This window comes from Sturnira hondurensis, unplaced genomic scaffold (assembly GCF_014824575.4).
Source record: "Sturnira hondurensis isolate 20B ecotype Veracruz unplaced genomic scaffold, ASM1482457v3 Scaffold0004322, whole genome shotgun sequence".
In the NCBI taxonomy this organism is placed as follows: Eukaryota; Metazoa; Chordata; class Mammalia; order Chiroptera; family Phyllostomidae; genus Sturnira; species Sturnira hondurensis.
In genome coordinates, this window is record NW_028076953.1 from 550603 (window position 1) to 567347 (window position 16745).

Genomic DNA, 16745 nt, shown 5'->3' on the forward strand with positions numbered 1-16745 from the left:
ATTCTGCCCTTTCCCCTTCTCAGCTGATAGCCCTCCAAATGAGCTCCATATCTATGATTCTGTTCTTCTTCTGGCTGTTTGCTTAGCTTATTATTTTAGACTCAGTTGTTGATAGTTGTGAATTTCTTGCTATTTTACTGTTTATAGTTTTGATCTTCTTTTTCTTAAATAAGTCCCTTTAACATTTCATATAATAATGACTTGGTGATGATGGACTCCTTTAGCTTTAGCTTGTCTGGGAAGCACTTTATCTGCCCTTCTATTCTAAATGATAGCTTTGCTGGATAGAGTAATCTAGGTTGTAGGTCCTTGCTTTTCATCCACTTTGAATACTTCTTGCCAGTCCTTACCTGTAAAGTTTCTTTTGAGAAATCAGCTGATAGTCTTATGGAAACTCCTTTGTAGGTAATTCTCTGCTGTTCTCTTATTGTTTTTAAGATTCTCTCTTTATCTTTAACCTTTGACATTTAATTATGATGTGTCTTGGTGTGGTCTTCTTTAGGTCCAACTTGTTTGGGACTCTGTGCTTCCTGGACTTGTATGTCTATTTCCTTCACCAAATTAGGGAAGTTTTTTTTTTTCATTTCTTTTTTTTTTATCAAATAAGCTTTCAATTTCTTGCTCTTCCTCTTCTCCTTCTGGCATCTCTATGATTCAAATGTTGGTATGTTTGGAGATATCCCAGAGGCACCTTATACTATTCTCTCTTCTTTTTTTACTTATTTTTTCCTTCTTGCCAGTCTGGTTGAATGTTTATTTCTTATATTCCAAATCATTGATTTGCATCTTGGCTTCATCCCTCTGCTGTTGGTTCTCTGTAGATTTTTCTTTATTTAATTTAGTGTAACTGGCATTTCTTCCAAACAGCTCAATTTTCTGACAGTTCTGGGTGCTATTTGTTTTGAGGTTTAATTGTAATTTTTCTGGGTGCTATTTGTTTTGAGGTCTAATTGTAATTTTTTTCTGTGGTGCATGAGGAGGCATGTTTACCCACACCTCCATCTTTTTTTTTTTAAGATTTTATTTATTTATTTATCTTTAGAGGGGAAGGAGAGAGGGAGAGAAACATCAATGTATGGTTGCCTTTTGTGCGACCCCTGCTGGTAGTTAGCCTGCAAGGAACCGGCCTGCAACCCAGGCATGTGCCCTGACTGGGAATCGAACCGCGATCCTCTGGTTCGCAGGCCTGTGCTCAATCCACTGAGCTACGCCAGCCAGGGCCCCACACCTCCATCTTGATCAGAAGTCTCAAGTTTTAAGAACAAAGGCACAGTCCTGCACTGTCCTTTCCTCATTCCTAACCATGTCTGATGGTTGTTACAGGCAGCCTGCAGGGAAATTAATTCCTGGCTGGAATTAAATAACAATGGGCTTCTAGAAATCTTGATTTCACACTGACAACTGAAGAACTTAAGACACAGCATAAGACTCAGCACAGAGACTGTCCCCCAGTCCCAGGCATTTGGACTTGCCTATGAGGTAAGTCTGATCTTTAGAAAAATGCTCTTTTGAACTGCTGGATTATGTCGTCATATTTAAGGAACTATTAATCAGCACAAGATGGCTGATAGTATGTAAAATGAATGGTGCAGAAGAAAGGCAATAATTTTTTTCACCAAATGAAAGAGGAGATTTTAATCTGAGGAACACAGTCTGGCCCTGATTGAAAGTAAATTACCAGCTGATTAGACAGCTGTAAATACAGGGAGACAAGCCTCAACAGGCAGCTGGATTTTGTAAGGAAGAGGGAAATTAGAGAGGGCAACGGAGACCCTGAGCATAGGCAGGGCTCAGCAAAGCACAGTGGCAGCTCTGTGTGCCCCAGATCACAGAGCAGGAAGAGATTTGTAGGAAGTGTTTTGTAGATGGAGCCTGCATCAAAGTGCAGCTCCTGGCTCCCACTCTGCTGGCCCCACCCCCCAGAGAGCCTGAGGGTGTTAAACAGCCAAACCCATATCCGGCAGCAGTTAGGAAGGTGTCTGTTCTTGCAACACAGGAAGTGTCAATGATTTCTATTCAGAGGGGGAAACCTGTTTTAGGTTATACTCAGTCTGAAAGCTTCTTGCTTTCTACCAAAAAGACAAGGATTTAAAGACCACTCTCATCCCAGCAGCCTACAGGGACAGCATCCAAGCAAATCTCAATGGGAGGTTCCATTCGTTCTCCGAATAGTAGCTGGGCCAGTTTCTGCAGAGAACAAGCAGTGAAAGGAGCAAGTTCCCATGAATTAGCAATTCTGTAATTAGTAGTGGAGCTTAGGACAAGGAAGGACAGCATAGTGTAACTTAAAAGCTTAGCATTCCTCTGTGCACACTCAAAGAGATCCCTTCTTTCTCTGTAAATATAAGGAGTAAGTTCAGGGGGCCAGGAGGAGGTGATTGTTTGGGGTGGAAATAGTGGAAGAGAAGGAGGATGACTGTGATTTTTGTTTTGGTGATGGGTGTGAATTTAGCTAAGAACAGGCAGTATATGCCTTAATCCCATGGGTGTTATTGTTTCCACAGCCCTGAGTCCTTCCCTGTAAAATTTTGTAATCCCCAAGCAAGCCAGCTGGGTGCTGTCACAGTCCAAGGAGAGAATACAGAAAGATTATATTGCTTCTAGGTTCACTCAGCCACCAGCGACAACCCACCCTTGTTGTCATTGGGTTCTAGCTCTCTCAGGCTCTGGATATGCCTCTCATTCAGAGTGAACTCTTGGAGGACAACAGATCCAATGACTGCATCAGCTACAGTTTGCTGCACTAGAAAGAACCATTCCAATCTAAAATAAAGATAACTGGGGAGGAGTTGAGGAAAAGGTCTTCTTTGAGCTTGGATAAAGTCATTTCTTAGCCAGCTCTGACTAGTGGTATCATTAATTCCCTAATGTGGAAGTGTCTTTAGTTACAACACACAGGATGCTACTTTAAGTTTATTGTGTAGATACCACATTTAATATTTACTGATAGGATTAACTGCTTAGTTACCTGGATAGAGTTCTCATTGCACACATGCGCTTTGCAAGCTCAATAAATCTTTTGCTTGCCTCTAAAGAATGCAGAGTTAAATCATCTGTAAAGCATCTGTGATACAGAAAACTGTTACCTGTAGTCAAGATTTCCTGTGCTGAGGGCAAATTTCAGGTAAGTAGTGCGTCTTACCAAGGGCTTCTTTAACAGTGCTTGTAGCCATCAGGATGTGACTCCCATCACAAAAGCCACTATAAATCAGATCACTAAAGGGGCCCACATAATTTAGGCTGGTAAGGGAAGAATTCAGAGATTTTTTAAAGCTAGTTTGGGGCCAACTTTGGATGAGGACAGATGTGAGATTGGGTCCACTTTGTTTGGTGTTAATTACAATAAAGGTTAACATGCCAAATATCTGGGTCACTGACTACAAACAAGACAGTAGATTGGAGAACTAATGGGTATGACTAGGAGGAAGTGGTCCACTAAAGGAAGGAACAGAAAAACAGGAGGCTCAGCTTGTTCTCTAAAGGATAGGAAACATAAAGAGAACAGCAAAGGAGAGTGAAGAGGAGAGGGGACGTTTAAAGACCCACAAAGCCATCCCCTATCATGCCATTGCCACCTCTTTCCCTGCACTCAGAACGACGCATGACGATGCTGGTGAAAGGTGCATTTTAATAATCCCTCAAGTTCACTAAAGCTTCTTTCTCTAGCAGTATAGAATCAATTTTATTGAAGGAAACACTTGGTTCTCACAGACTCAAGGAAGAACAGCCTAATTCTCTTGAGGCATCTCTATTTTGTTTTTCTAAAACAAAGTGTATAAATCCCAAAAAGTATGGTGAGCCCCAGAAGAGCCAAGTTGGAGCATTGAGTCCCCTTAGATTCCAGGATTCTAGATGGAACAAAGTTTATTAGTGAATCTTGCACCAACTCCAGATGCCCAACTTTTCCATACAGTTTTTCTCTGTTGCTAGAAAAGAAGTTGTGTTGGCTGGAAATAAAAATATATCCCAGGCAAGAGACCTTTAACAATGTAAGACTTTACAGCTGCTTTGTTTAAAACTTACTCCCCAGAAATTCTGTGGCAAGAAAAAAAAAATCTTTTCTTAAAACTAATTCATATTAATGCAATTCTTACCGAAATCTCAGCACATTTATTCGCAAGTTTAGAGAAACTTATTCTAAAATTGACATGAAAGGAAAAGGCCCTAAGATAGCTAAAACAATTGTGAAAAACAAGAATTGGGAGGAGACACTCTTACAGTATTAAAGCCTAATATATAACTGCAGTATCAAGACAGTGTTGTACTGATGGAGGGAATAGGCACACAGACCAGTGGAACAGAATAAGAACCCAAACACAGTCACACAAATATGTCAATCAACTTTTGATAACAGAGTAAAAGCAATCTGGTGGAGGAGAAATGGCCTTTTCAATTGCGCTGACCTAAACCTCACACTTAATCCAAAAATTAACTCAAAATGGGTCCTGGACTCAGATGTGAGGAGAAGATCTCTGTGGCCTAGATCTAGGCAGTGTGCTTAGACTTGACACCAAAAGCACGATCCATAATAAGAAAAATTTATAAATGGGACCTNAAACTTATTCTAAAATTGACATGAAAGGAAAAGGCCCTAAGATAGCTAAAACAATTGTGAAAAACAAGAATTGGGAGGAGACACTCTTACAGTATTAAAGCCTAATATATAACTGCAGTATCAAGACAGTGTTGTACTGATGGAGGGAATAGGCACACAGACCAGTGGAACAGAATAAGAACCCAAACACAGTCACACAAATATGTCAATCAACTTTTAATAACAGAGTAAAAGCAATCTGGTGGAGGAGAAATGGCGTTTTAAATTGCGCTGACCTAAACCTCACACTTAATCCAAAAATTAACTCAAAATGGGTCCTGGACTCAGATGTGAGGAGATCTCTGTGGCCTAGATCTAGGCAGTGTGCTTAGACTTGACACCAAAAGCACGATCCATAATAAGAAAAATTTATAAATGGGACCTCATCAATTTAAAAACTTTTACTCTATAAAAGATCCTATAAAAAGAATAAAAAGGCAAATTAGAGACTGGGAGAAAATATTCACAAATCAATATCCAACAAAGGTCTGCATTTAGAATATATAAGAACTCTCGTAATGCAACATTATATAAAAAAATGGATCCAAGCTATCCTTTAGCACCATGTTTATATATTCTGTGGACCACCTGACTTAAGACCATCGGGCAGGGAGGGACAGAGGAGGGACACAGGAGGCCTTGGTAAGTACAAGTTCATCTGGTTCACTACAAAAATCCTGACTTGAATGAGACCTGAGAAATCTGCATTTAAAACAAGCCCTCGGGATATTTTTTCCCTTACTAAAGTTTGAGAACTACTGCTGTTTAATCTAGCAAACTATAAGAAATAGCTGCAGACTTCCGGTCAAGTTGGTGACATAGGTAAACATGGCTCACTTCTTTGCAAAACCACATCAAAATTACAACTAAATAGAACAGTCACAAACTGAGTTGACTTTTCACAAAGATGGCACCCGAAGTGAAGAAGGAAGCCCCTGCTTGTCCTAAAGCTGAAGCCAAGGCAAAGATTTTGAAGGCAGTGTTTAAAGGCATCCACAACCACAAAGAAAAAGCAGACCTGCACATCACCCCACCTTCCAGAGGTCTAAGACACCGTGGCTCCAAGGGCAGCCTAAATATCCTCAGAAGAGCTGCCCTAGGAGAAGTGACCTTGACCACTATGTTATTATCGAGTTCCCCTTACTATGGAGTCATCCATGAAGGAGATAGAAGACAATAACACATTGTGTTCATTGTGCTATCAAAGCCAACAAGCACCAGATCAAACAGGTTGTGAAGAAGCCCAGTGATACTGACCTGGCCAAGGTCAACACCCTGATCAGGCTTGATGGAGGGAAAAAGACCTATGTTTGACTGGCTTTAGGCTATGATGCTTTGGATGTTGCCAACATAATTGGGATCATCTATACTGAGTCCAGCTAGCTAATTCTAAATATAAAAATTGTATACTACAATAAAACAAAAAGGAATTGAGTTGAATGGAATTCTGACATCTGTGAAATTAAAGAAACCAAAGCCATCCACACAGGTAGGTGGGGTCGAGGCATGGAATGGGCTGGTCCCACATCCAAGTGTGGTATATAAAAATTTGGGAGAGATATCTCAGAAGCAAGGAAACCCAGCTACACACCAGACCCCCAGCCCAGGGTTCTAGTGCCAAGAAGATAAGTTTCCATACCTTTTGGCTGCAAAAACCAGTGGGGATTGAGTCAGTGGGAGAAACTTCTGGAGTCCCAAGCAGTCCCCTTAAAGAACCCATACATGGACTTACTCAGACTCACTGCCTCTGAGCTCCAGCACCAGGGTAGCAGCTTGAAAGGCACCAGTGGCATACAGGGAGGAACTGGAGTGAGCAAGCATCAACATGAGAGCTCAGGGACAGCTTTCTCCTGGACAGAAAGGCACGCAGAGGTTATTGACCCTTTGCTGAGCCTCCCCCCACACAGCCACAAACCTGGCAAGCAAGCACTGTATCTGAGACTCCATCAACCTGGCTAACATATTTGCCCCACCCCGGAAATCCTCTGAGATTCTATCCCACCCAACTTACAGGTCCACCCACACTGTTAACTATGACTTTCCCATATGAGTGGCTAGCCTTGGCTCATGTTTCACAATTTCCTAAATCCTATCAGACAAGTAACAGCTAGCCCCAACAAGCCTCCAGCATCTATATCTCTTGCTAAATGATCTAGGCCCAACACTAGCAGCAGCCAGTGTAGACCCACAGCTTGGCTCTTCACCTAGGAATCTCCAAGCCCAGCACAAGTAGCAGCCATCTCAGATGGCTTCATAGCTCAGGCAGAGTGGCCTCAGGCAGAATACAGTGGGGAATGATTTCAGCCTGCACTACCCAGGAAACCGCAAAGCCTGTGCACCCAGTGGACAGCTACACACCATGTCAAAGCACCACCACCCTGCCTCTGCACAACTGATCCTCCACAGAGGGTGGAGGGTGGAGTCAGCAGTCACAGCCAGTGCTTGCAGCTGACAGGCCTGGGTACATCCCTCCCACTGACCTGCCAACAGCATCAAGGCACATCTACAAGAAGAAGGAAGAGGGTGTACTCAGCCCACAAGAAGGGCACACCTTGAGTACACAGCTTGGGTGATAGGGGAGGCTGTGTCCCTGGATCCTATAGGACACATACTGCATTAGGCCACACTATCAAGACACGGAGTCATAGCACCTGTACCTAATACATAGAAACAAACACAGGAGGCTGCTAAAATGAGGAGACAAACATGACCCTAATGAAAAAACAGATCAAAACTCCAGAAAACGAACTAAACAAGGTAGAGATAAGCAATCTACCAGGTGCAGAGCTCAAAGCACTGATTACAAGGATGTTCAGGAAAATTAGTGAGGCCCTCAACAGCATAAAACAGATCCAGTCAGAAAGGAAGGATACACTAATTGAAATAAAGAACAATGTGCAGGGAAATAATAGTAGAGTGGATGGAGCCAAGGATCAAGTCAATGATTTGGAACATAAGAGGCCAAAAACAACCAACCAGAACAATGAGAAGAAAAAAGAATTCAAAGAAATGAGGATAGCATAAGGAGCCTGTAGGACAACTTTAAGCAACTCAATATTCACTTCATAGGGGTACCAGAAGAAGAGAAAGAGCAAGAAATTTGAAATCTCCCTGAAAAAATAATGAAAGAAAACATCTTTCATTTGATGAAGGACATAGACATGCAAGTCCAGGAAGCACAGAGAGTTCCAAACAAGATGGATGCAAAGAGGCACCACTCCAACATACATCACAATTAAACCCCCAAAGGTTAAAGATAAAGAGAGAATCTTAAAAGCAGCAAGAGAAAACCAGTTAGTTACCTACAGGGAAGTTCCCGTAAGACTGTCAGCTGATTTCTCAAAAGAAACTTTTCAGTCTAGAAGGGCTTGGCAAGACACATTCAAAGTGATGAAAAGGAGAGACCTGCAGCCAAGATTGTTCTACTCAGCAAAGCCATGATTTAGAATTGAAGGGCAGGTAAAGTGCTTCTCAGACAAGAAAAAAAACTAAAGGAGTTCATCATCACCAAACCATTATCATATGAAACATTGAAGGGACTTATTTAAGAAAAAGAAGATGATCAAAACGATGATGAATAAAATGGCAATAAATACACATCTACAAACAACTGAATCTAAAAACAAACTAAGTAAACAAGAAGAACAGAGAAAGCGTCATAAATACAGACAGGGTTTTGATGGTTACCAGGTGGGAAGGCGGTGTGGGGGAATCAGTGAAGAGGTGAGGGGATTAAGAAGTACAAACAGGTAGTTACAGAACAGCCATGGATGTAAAGTACAGTATAAGAAATGGAGCAGCCAAAGAACTTACACACATGACCCATGGACAGGAGCAATGGTGTGGGGATTGCTTAGGGAGTGGGGGGCTCTGGGTAGATAGGGCAAAGGGGGAAAATTGGGACAACTATAATAGCAAAATCAGTAAAATATAATTTAAAAAAACTTAACCGCTAATACCTACTGTTGACTGGAAGTCAACATAAATTGTCCATGAACACATATTTTTGTGATATTGTTAAAATATCATAAGGTAGGGAAAGGACAATGTTATGAAAATCATAAAGACCAAATGTATTTACAGTATTTATTGAAAAAATCTACATGTAAGTGTCCTGTACAGTTCAAACCTGTGTTGTTCAAGGGTTAACTGTAATATAATGTTATATGTCAAGTATATCTCACTTTTTAAAATAAAATTTTAAAGATGAAAAAAAGAAATAGCTGTGTTAGAAAAAAAGCCAGGTCCGGGCCATTTGTGTCCTGAAGGGACAGACAAGGATAGGGACTGTCAATGAGCTGGAAGTGTAAAACAACGTTTTCTAAGAAGCGTCTACTCTGCAGATGTACTAGTATGCGGATAAAATGATGAACCCCCTCCCCATCAACACACACACACACATGTTCAAGTATACAATGGGAGAAAAACTTGCTATGTTTGGAGAGTTTTATAAAAAGTTCCCAGAGCCATGCTGCTCAAAGGGTGTGGTGTCCCTCAAGACATTTTCAAAAGGGGGTGTGCAAGGCCGTGAGAGGCCAAGAGAGACCCTGTTCTCTGAGACCAGGGCACAGACTTTGGCAAAGTGGGGGACAGTCATTGCACAACTGAACCCTCATCTTTGGTGTCTGTGTGAGCTGGACTTGGAGGGAACCCACAGACGGGGACCAGCTATTGCATACAAGAAGGCCTGACTCAGGGGTCCCTAAGGTCAATTTTTTTACCACCTTTCCCTCCCACTCACACAAAATCTATACACAGGTTTAGGGATTAAGGAGCAGCTCCTTGTTAGCGAGCTACCAAATAGTTTGTGCTTCTGCTTTCACCATTTGCTTCCAACCATTCACAGGTTGCAAAAGGAGAGTCTCGGGACAAGGCAGCATGAGACGGTGCAGGCACAGGTGGAAGCCAGAGACCTGGCTGAGCAGCTGGTGCGTAGGGGGCTCTAAGCGTGTCTCTGAGTGAGTCTCTGAGAACTATGGACAGGGGCCAGCCCTGAAGAGAGAACAAGGAAACTGACCTGGGGAGAGTGAGGTAGGTTGGTAGCTGTCATCCCATTGAAGCAGGAAGTGGTCTTGTAAGGTAAGACCTCCCTAAAGAGATGCCAGCCAGGATGGGATGGCACACAGATCTTTGTCTAAGGGCGGGAATGGCTCACTCACCTCACCTGATTCAGGCACCTGGGCTTCTGAACCAGCCTCTTCTGCCCAGCAGGACTCCTGAGGGGCTTCCCAGTTTCCCTGCACAACCTAGGTCCCTGGGATTTCCATCCTTTGCTCATTTATGTTGTATCTTCTTGCCATCAAAACTGAGGTGGGCTAATTAGGGTAATAGAAGCAGACTCCAGTTGACTTCCGTTCACCTCATTATTTGTTTCTCTTTTGGGTTGAAGCCAGGCAACAAACATTAACATTCCTCTGCAGAGCGGGCACACACAGGCACACAGCAGCTTGCTCGCATGCACCACACTCTCGGAGGCACACACATGTATACACATCCACACATATGCACCCACATGTGTACATGGGTATTTGCTCAATGTACATATTCATGTGCACACATATACATATCCACACATGCACACACCACCTATATGCACATACACACACATACACACATTTACATACAAGCTCACATCCAGCTGCTCTGGCCAGAGGACAAGATGGAGTTCGGCTGACCAGCGGCACCTAGGATAACTCCTGCCAGCTCGTGGTTGCTGCAGGCATTTTGTAGGCAGTTGTTTTCTCCTCCTGCCCTCCTGTTCCCCAGGCCGCCTGGGTACCTGCTCTGTAATTCATCCTTACATCTTAAGCCTGTTTTTTGCTGTTGTCAAGAGTGGGAAACCTTCCAGTGAAGATCAACTGTTCTAAACCCAAGCTCCCATGAAGCGATCCAGACTTGACTTGATTTTTTTAAGGCACATATTGTATTTTTTAAATATTTGTAATTAAATTTATTGGGGTGGTATTGATTAATAAGAGCATCTAGGCTTCAAGTGTACGTTTTCTATGATACATGATCTGTATATTACTTGTGTGCTTTCCACCCAAAGTTAAATCAGCTTCTGTCGCCATATATTTGGTCCCCTTTACCTTTTACTCTCCCCCACCCCCTTCCTTCTGGTAACCACTACCTTGTTATCTGCGTCTATGACTTTCAGTTTTATATCCCATGTATGAGCGAAATCATGCAGTTCTTAGCTTTTTCTGCCTGACTTGGATTTTAACAGCAGCACTGCCCTCCCTGGGTGTGAAGCAGCCTGGGCTCCAGGCGAGGCAGGGCGGCCCTCTAGTGGCCATGGCTGAGGTGATAACGAGCCTTGAGGGCTCCCGGACTGTGCAGGTCCAGCTGGCTCTTCAGGAAGAAACGGGTCTCTTCACTGCACCCACCCTCGCTCTGGCCGTATCCATGCTTAGCTGTGCTGCTGTAGTCTGTTCCCTGGATGCACTGCCTCCAACTTTTGTGTCCAATTCATCATGCACCTTGCTGTCAAATTTGTCCTCCAGACACTCATTGGGTTTTTTGTTTGGTTGTTTGTTTTTCTTTTTGTTTTTAAGATTTTATGCATTTATTTTTAGAGCAAGGAAGGGAAGGGGAGAGGGAGAGAAATATCAATATGTAGTTGCTTCCTACACACCCCCTACTGGGGATCTGGCCTGCAACCCAGGCATGTGCCCTGACTGGGAATCGAACTGGCAACCCTTTGGTTCTCAGGCCTGTACTCAATCCACTGAGTTATACCAGCCAGGGCTATTTTTTGTTTTAATTTTAAATTTTCTTTATTGATTCTAGAGAGAGAGGAAGGGAGGAATAAAGAGAGGGAGAGAAACAGACCAAAACTGAGCCCCAGGTTTACCCCTTATGAATTGTGTGTTCAGGTTGCTGAACATCTTTGAGCTTTAGTTTACGAAGATAGTAAAACACAGAGTATGAACATAGTAGGAGGTCAAATGGCAACTACTACTATTGGCATAGAATTGCTAATAATAAAGCTGCTGATGCCAATACTAATGATGATTATCCAGAATTTAACCACACTCGGCTTGTCCGCTGCCATCATCCTGGTTCAAGCCTCTGTTACCTCCTGCAATAGCTGACGAACTGGTCTTCTTGCTACCACCCTAATGTCTGTTCTGAACCCAGCAACCAGAATGGTCTCTTTAAAATGTAAGCCAGATTACGTCACTCATCTGCTTAAAGGCCTGCTGTGCCTTCACACTTCATTCAGAGTAAAAGCCAAAGCCTTCCCTGTGTCCTAAGGGACCCTGAATGTTCTGTCTCTGCTAGCCCATCTCCTGCCGCCTCCTCCTGCCCCCCACCTCCTTCACTCCACTTCCTCCACATCCACCTGTTGCTTTGACCCGAACACACCAGGTGTTTCAGCCTTTGCATTGGCTTGTCCCTCTGCCTAAAACGTTTTCCTCATTTGCCTGCATTGCTCATTCCTGTACCTTCTCCATGACTTTGCTAGGACATTGCCCTCTCAAATAGGAAAAAAAAAAGGCTTAAATTTTGACCACTGTATTGAAAATTTCAACCTGCTCCACTTTCCTGCAGTGTTGATAATGCCCGTTGTCTTGCCCCACTCTTTCTTTTCCTTGTCTCTTACTGCCTTCTCTAAAACAAAACCAAATATTGGCAGACGGGTCTCTCATAGATTGCTGGTGGGAGTGTAACTTGGTACGACCGCTTCAGACATCTTTTAGAGAGTACCTATTAAAGCTAAATACCCTATTCTACTCCTGCATGTGGATCCAGCAGAAAGAGTACTTCTATTCATCAAAAGACATGTAGAAGAATGTTAATAGTAGTTTTATTCATATCTCCAAACTGAAAAAGAACTCAACCCAGTATTTCAAACAATGGAATAATACATAGCAATAAAAATAAAGAATTACTGATATCCTTAACAATACGAATGAATTACGAACAGTACTGAGCACGAGAATTCAGAAACACAAGAGACGTTTTATATGATTTAATTTATTTGAAGTTCAAGAAAGGCAAGGACTTCAATAATAGAGGTCGGAATAGAGCAACTTATTTCCCTAATGGGGAAGTAACTTAATCTCTCTGAAAAAAAAATAATATCTATCTTGCAGGCCTGGGAGAATTGCAGATAATGGATAGTATCTAACATTTATGCCAGTTCCTAGCACTGAGTATTGGCTAAATAAATGATGGTTTATATTCACATGTACCCAACACATGGTAGCTTACTAATAATTGATAACTAAATAATAGTTTTGCTGATATGCAACTGAAAAGTTCCAGTTGCATATACCATTAGTTGCCTCTCTACAGCTATTCCCCATTTCTTCATTCCTGCTGGACCCACATTTTTGTTCAGGGAAGCCGTATGCCCAGCCCGGAAAGATGAAGCATGACAAAGCCAGTTGTGCAACCCCCACGTGCCCTTGACCACCACCCACTCTCCCAATCCCCCCTCGGACCTAGGGGAACCCATGTACCCAACTTGACCAATGAGACCTAAAGAGGAATTTTTCTGGGAAATTGTTTAGAAAAGATTTCTCCTCCTTGCTAAAAGCAGAAAGGCATGCACACTTTCTCAGCGCATCCCGTTCTCTGCCCTTGGACAGACGAATGATGTATGGAGCTGTGGCAACCATCTTTTGACCATGAGAATCACAGAGATAAGAACTCAGGCTCCCAAAATAGTAGTGTTATCAAACCACCTACCTTTGGGCTTTTTGTCCTAAGAAGTCATTAAATATCTTCATTGTTTAAGCCACTGTTAGTTGAGTATTGTGTCACCTCCAGCTGAAATTGTTCCCGTGACTATTCCCTTATAGAATACAAGTGCACGAAAGAGAATCCTTAAAGTGATCATGAAGGCATTTTACCATGCTGTCTTTGATTTTCCCAGTGTCTGAGCACAACCCATCCCTTTATGATTCTTTCATGAGTCTCCTCCTTGCCATAAAAAAAAGAAAATTTTACCCTTTGTGACAGTATAAATGGATCTGGAGAACATTATGCTAAGTGAAATAAGCCTGTCAGAGAAAGAAAAATACCATATGATCTCACTCATATGTAGGATCTAATGAACAAACTGCACTAACAAGGAAGATGGGAAAATTCATTGATGAAAAGCAGGATGACAGCTGGGGGTGTATTTTGGAGGGTGGAAGGATTAAGCAAAAAGGAAAAAACTTCATGGACAAGGACAACAGTGTGGTGATTGCTGTGGGGAGGGGAGCATAAGGGGACTAAATGGTAATGGAAAACAATACAATAAAAATTAAATCCCCCCCAAAAAATGGTGAGAGAGAAACACTGATTTGTTGTTCCTCTTATTTATGTATTCATTGGTTGCTTCTTGTATTATATGCCCTGACCAGGGATCAAACTTGCAACCTTGATGTAAGGAGCTACTTGGCCAGGGCCAAGTAGCCTCCTTCTAGTTTACGAAAACACCTTCATTTTCTAAGGTACCTGAACACACCAATGAGGTTAGTAACTTTCCTCAGGTCTTGAAGCTAAGGAATAAAAGTTAACACTTAGGAAAATTCTATTCAGTTTCTTACTCTTATTGGAGGTTAGCAAATTGCTAAATTCTGGTGGTAACTTATACTAACCTATATCTGTTCACAAGCACCCCCCTGTGCCAACCCCATAGACATAAATGTGCTGTGTACAGATGGCTCATCCAAACAGAGCTCTTCTCTGATTGACAGGGTAGATTTGCCTTGAAGTGGATGGTGTTCTGAGCTTGCACAGTCCCCTTACAAGGCCCTGTTTGGGGACCAAGCAATGTGATCACATGGCCATATGCTTTTGTAAAACTTGTTAAGATACATTAGCCACAATCAGTTAAGACCTCTGTCTCTTTCCTCTCCACTTACCCTCTATTACACTTGCCCTTCCATAGGGTAGCATTAGACCATGGGCTGTTTGGGAATTGGCTAAGAGGAAGATGAGTTGAAGATACATAGCGTCTAGCTTAAGAAGGTCATATCTATGTGGTCACTTTCACATACAGTTAAATTACTGCTAGCTACTCTGGTGCAGGAATGGCTGCCAGCAATATTCCCACTGCCTGCTTCAGCAATGCCAGAGGTCATGTTGTGATACGAATGTGACCTGTTGTGCTGGGCTTTGGAAGTATGTGGGTATTGAAGGACAAACAAGTTTTCAAAACTATGAAGCCAGAAGGTAGTTGGTCATAAACTCTGCCAGTCTTCAGATATGTAAAAGTATAAGCACAGGATTTGATTCTCACAGATGCCTTGTCAAAACAGAGGTTCCGTTCTGCCAGGCATGCACTCAATAAGCAACGTATCCAATTAGAAATCCATAATGTAGTTTTTCTTTCTTAATGCAAGTCACACAAAATGGAAATTGCCAGAATTCCCACGTTTGGGTCAAAAACTAGTGCCAGTTCCACATTGACTATGTATATTTTTTAGTCATATACTTTATACTTTCAATGTATTGCATCATATCACATCTGAAGAAAATCAGCAGCTTTAGACAAAATGGGATGAAAGATCACCCATCAGTGGGACTCAGCAACCTAGGGAAACAATCTAGTGACAAATATCAGTCTACACATTTATAAACACATTAACATATTAATATATAAGAATAGTGTGATCACATAGTCAAGTAGTTTGATGTAATGTAGAGGTGTTTTTAAATGCATTTTAATTATTTCTGTGTATGCCTTAATTTCAAAAAATGTATTCAGAGTTGGGTTTATTTATTTATTTATTTGTTTACTTCTTAGAGAAAAGGGAAGGGAGGGAGAAAGAGAGGGAGAGAAACATCAATGTGCAGTTGTTCTCCAGTGCCCCCAGCTGGGGAACCTGATCTGCAACCCAGGCATGTGTCCTGACTGGGAATCAAACTGGAGACCCTTTGTTTTGCAGGCCCGTGCTCAATCCACTGAGCCACACCAGCCAGGGCCAGAATTGTTAATCATCAAAATTCAAAAGAAATTAGAGGAGTACATATAGATAAGACAAATCATTCATAAAAACATTGTGAAATTTTTCTGGACTTTTGATGTTTTTGGTATTAGTCAGCACTTAAAAATTTGCAATTTGTTGTAATTTTTTTTCAACAGGGGTAAAAATTTACTTTCATACCCAATTTTGTATTCCTAATTTTGCATTATTTTTCTTAAGGAGTACCCCCCCCCCCCCTTGTAGAATCTTCTGCACAACCCAGAGTGCTTCTGCTGATCAGGCAACAATTACAACTCGTAAAGATTGTAGTATCATTTACCAGTTTGTCTGGGTATCTTGGAAGTTATTTTACTTTCAGGCTTGGAAAGAAGAAGAATATTCAGTGAGAAGAACTGAAGCTACTGTATTGAATGCTGTATGTAGAGTTTATTGAGTGAATGTAACCTGGTGTTAAATAGAACACTCCTGCCTCAGTTTCCCCAGGGGTACTGATATTATAGCTCTGAGGTAGCAAACTATATAGGACAGAAAGCCATAAACAATTTTTTTTTAAATCTGAAGTTTGGTTTCAAAACTTCAGGACATTTATCTGGGGGCTTCATTTATACTGCAAGAGTTAAAAAGCAGGATGGAAAAATTCTGGTGAGGATATTTTTTGGAGAAATTTGTGCTCAGACCTTCAAGTCCTGTGTTCCCATAAAGAAATAAGGAGTGAGGGGGCGCCTGGACCCCTCTTCAAGCTTTGGGGGCAGTCTTCAACATGGCCACTGTTGTTGCCTGCAGCTTGGGAGTTACAGGCAACAACAGCACAGCGAGCTGAGGGCTAGGTTCTGCCCCAGAAAATACAGAAGGTAGGAGAGAAATTGCAAGGCTGTGTTGGGAGCTGTGGCACCAAGGCAAGTAGCTGCTTTGTCTGGGAAGTTCACACCCCCTTCCTCATCTGGGAGCAGGACAGAAGGTGTTTTTCCGGCAGAGCTCACAGGATCAAGGATCTGCCTACCCTGAGACTGTTTTAGCATCCACCTGAGAGAACCACGAGAAACGAGAAACGGCAGTGGGACTCCAGCAGTGAGGGTCGAGTCCTCGGAGAAGGGGGGAGCAGCCAGCTGAGGTGGGGTCAACACATCACCAGAGTCCCAGCAGGGGGACCCTCAGAAGAGCTCTCAAGAGAACATCCTCTTTAAACAAGAGCCTAACTCAGCCCCAGCCCAGTTACAGCAGGA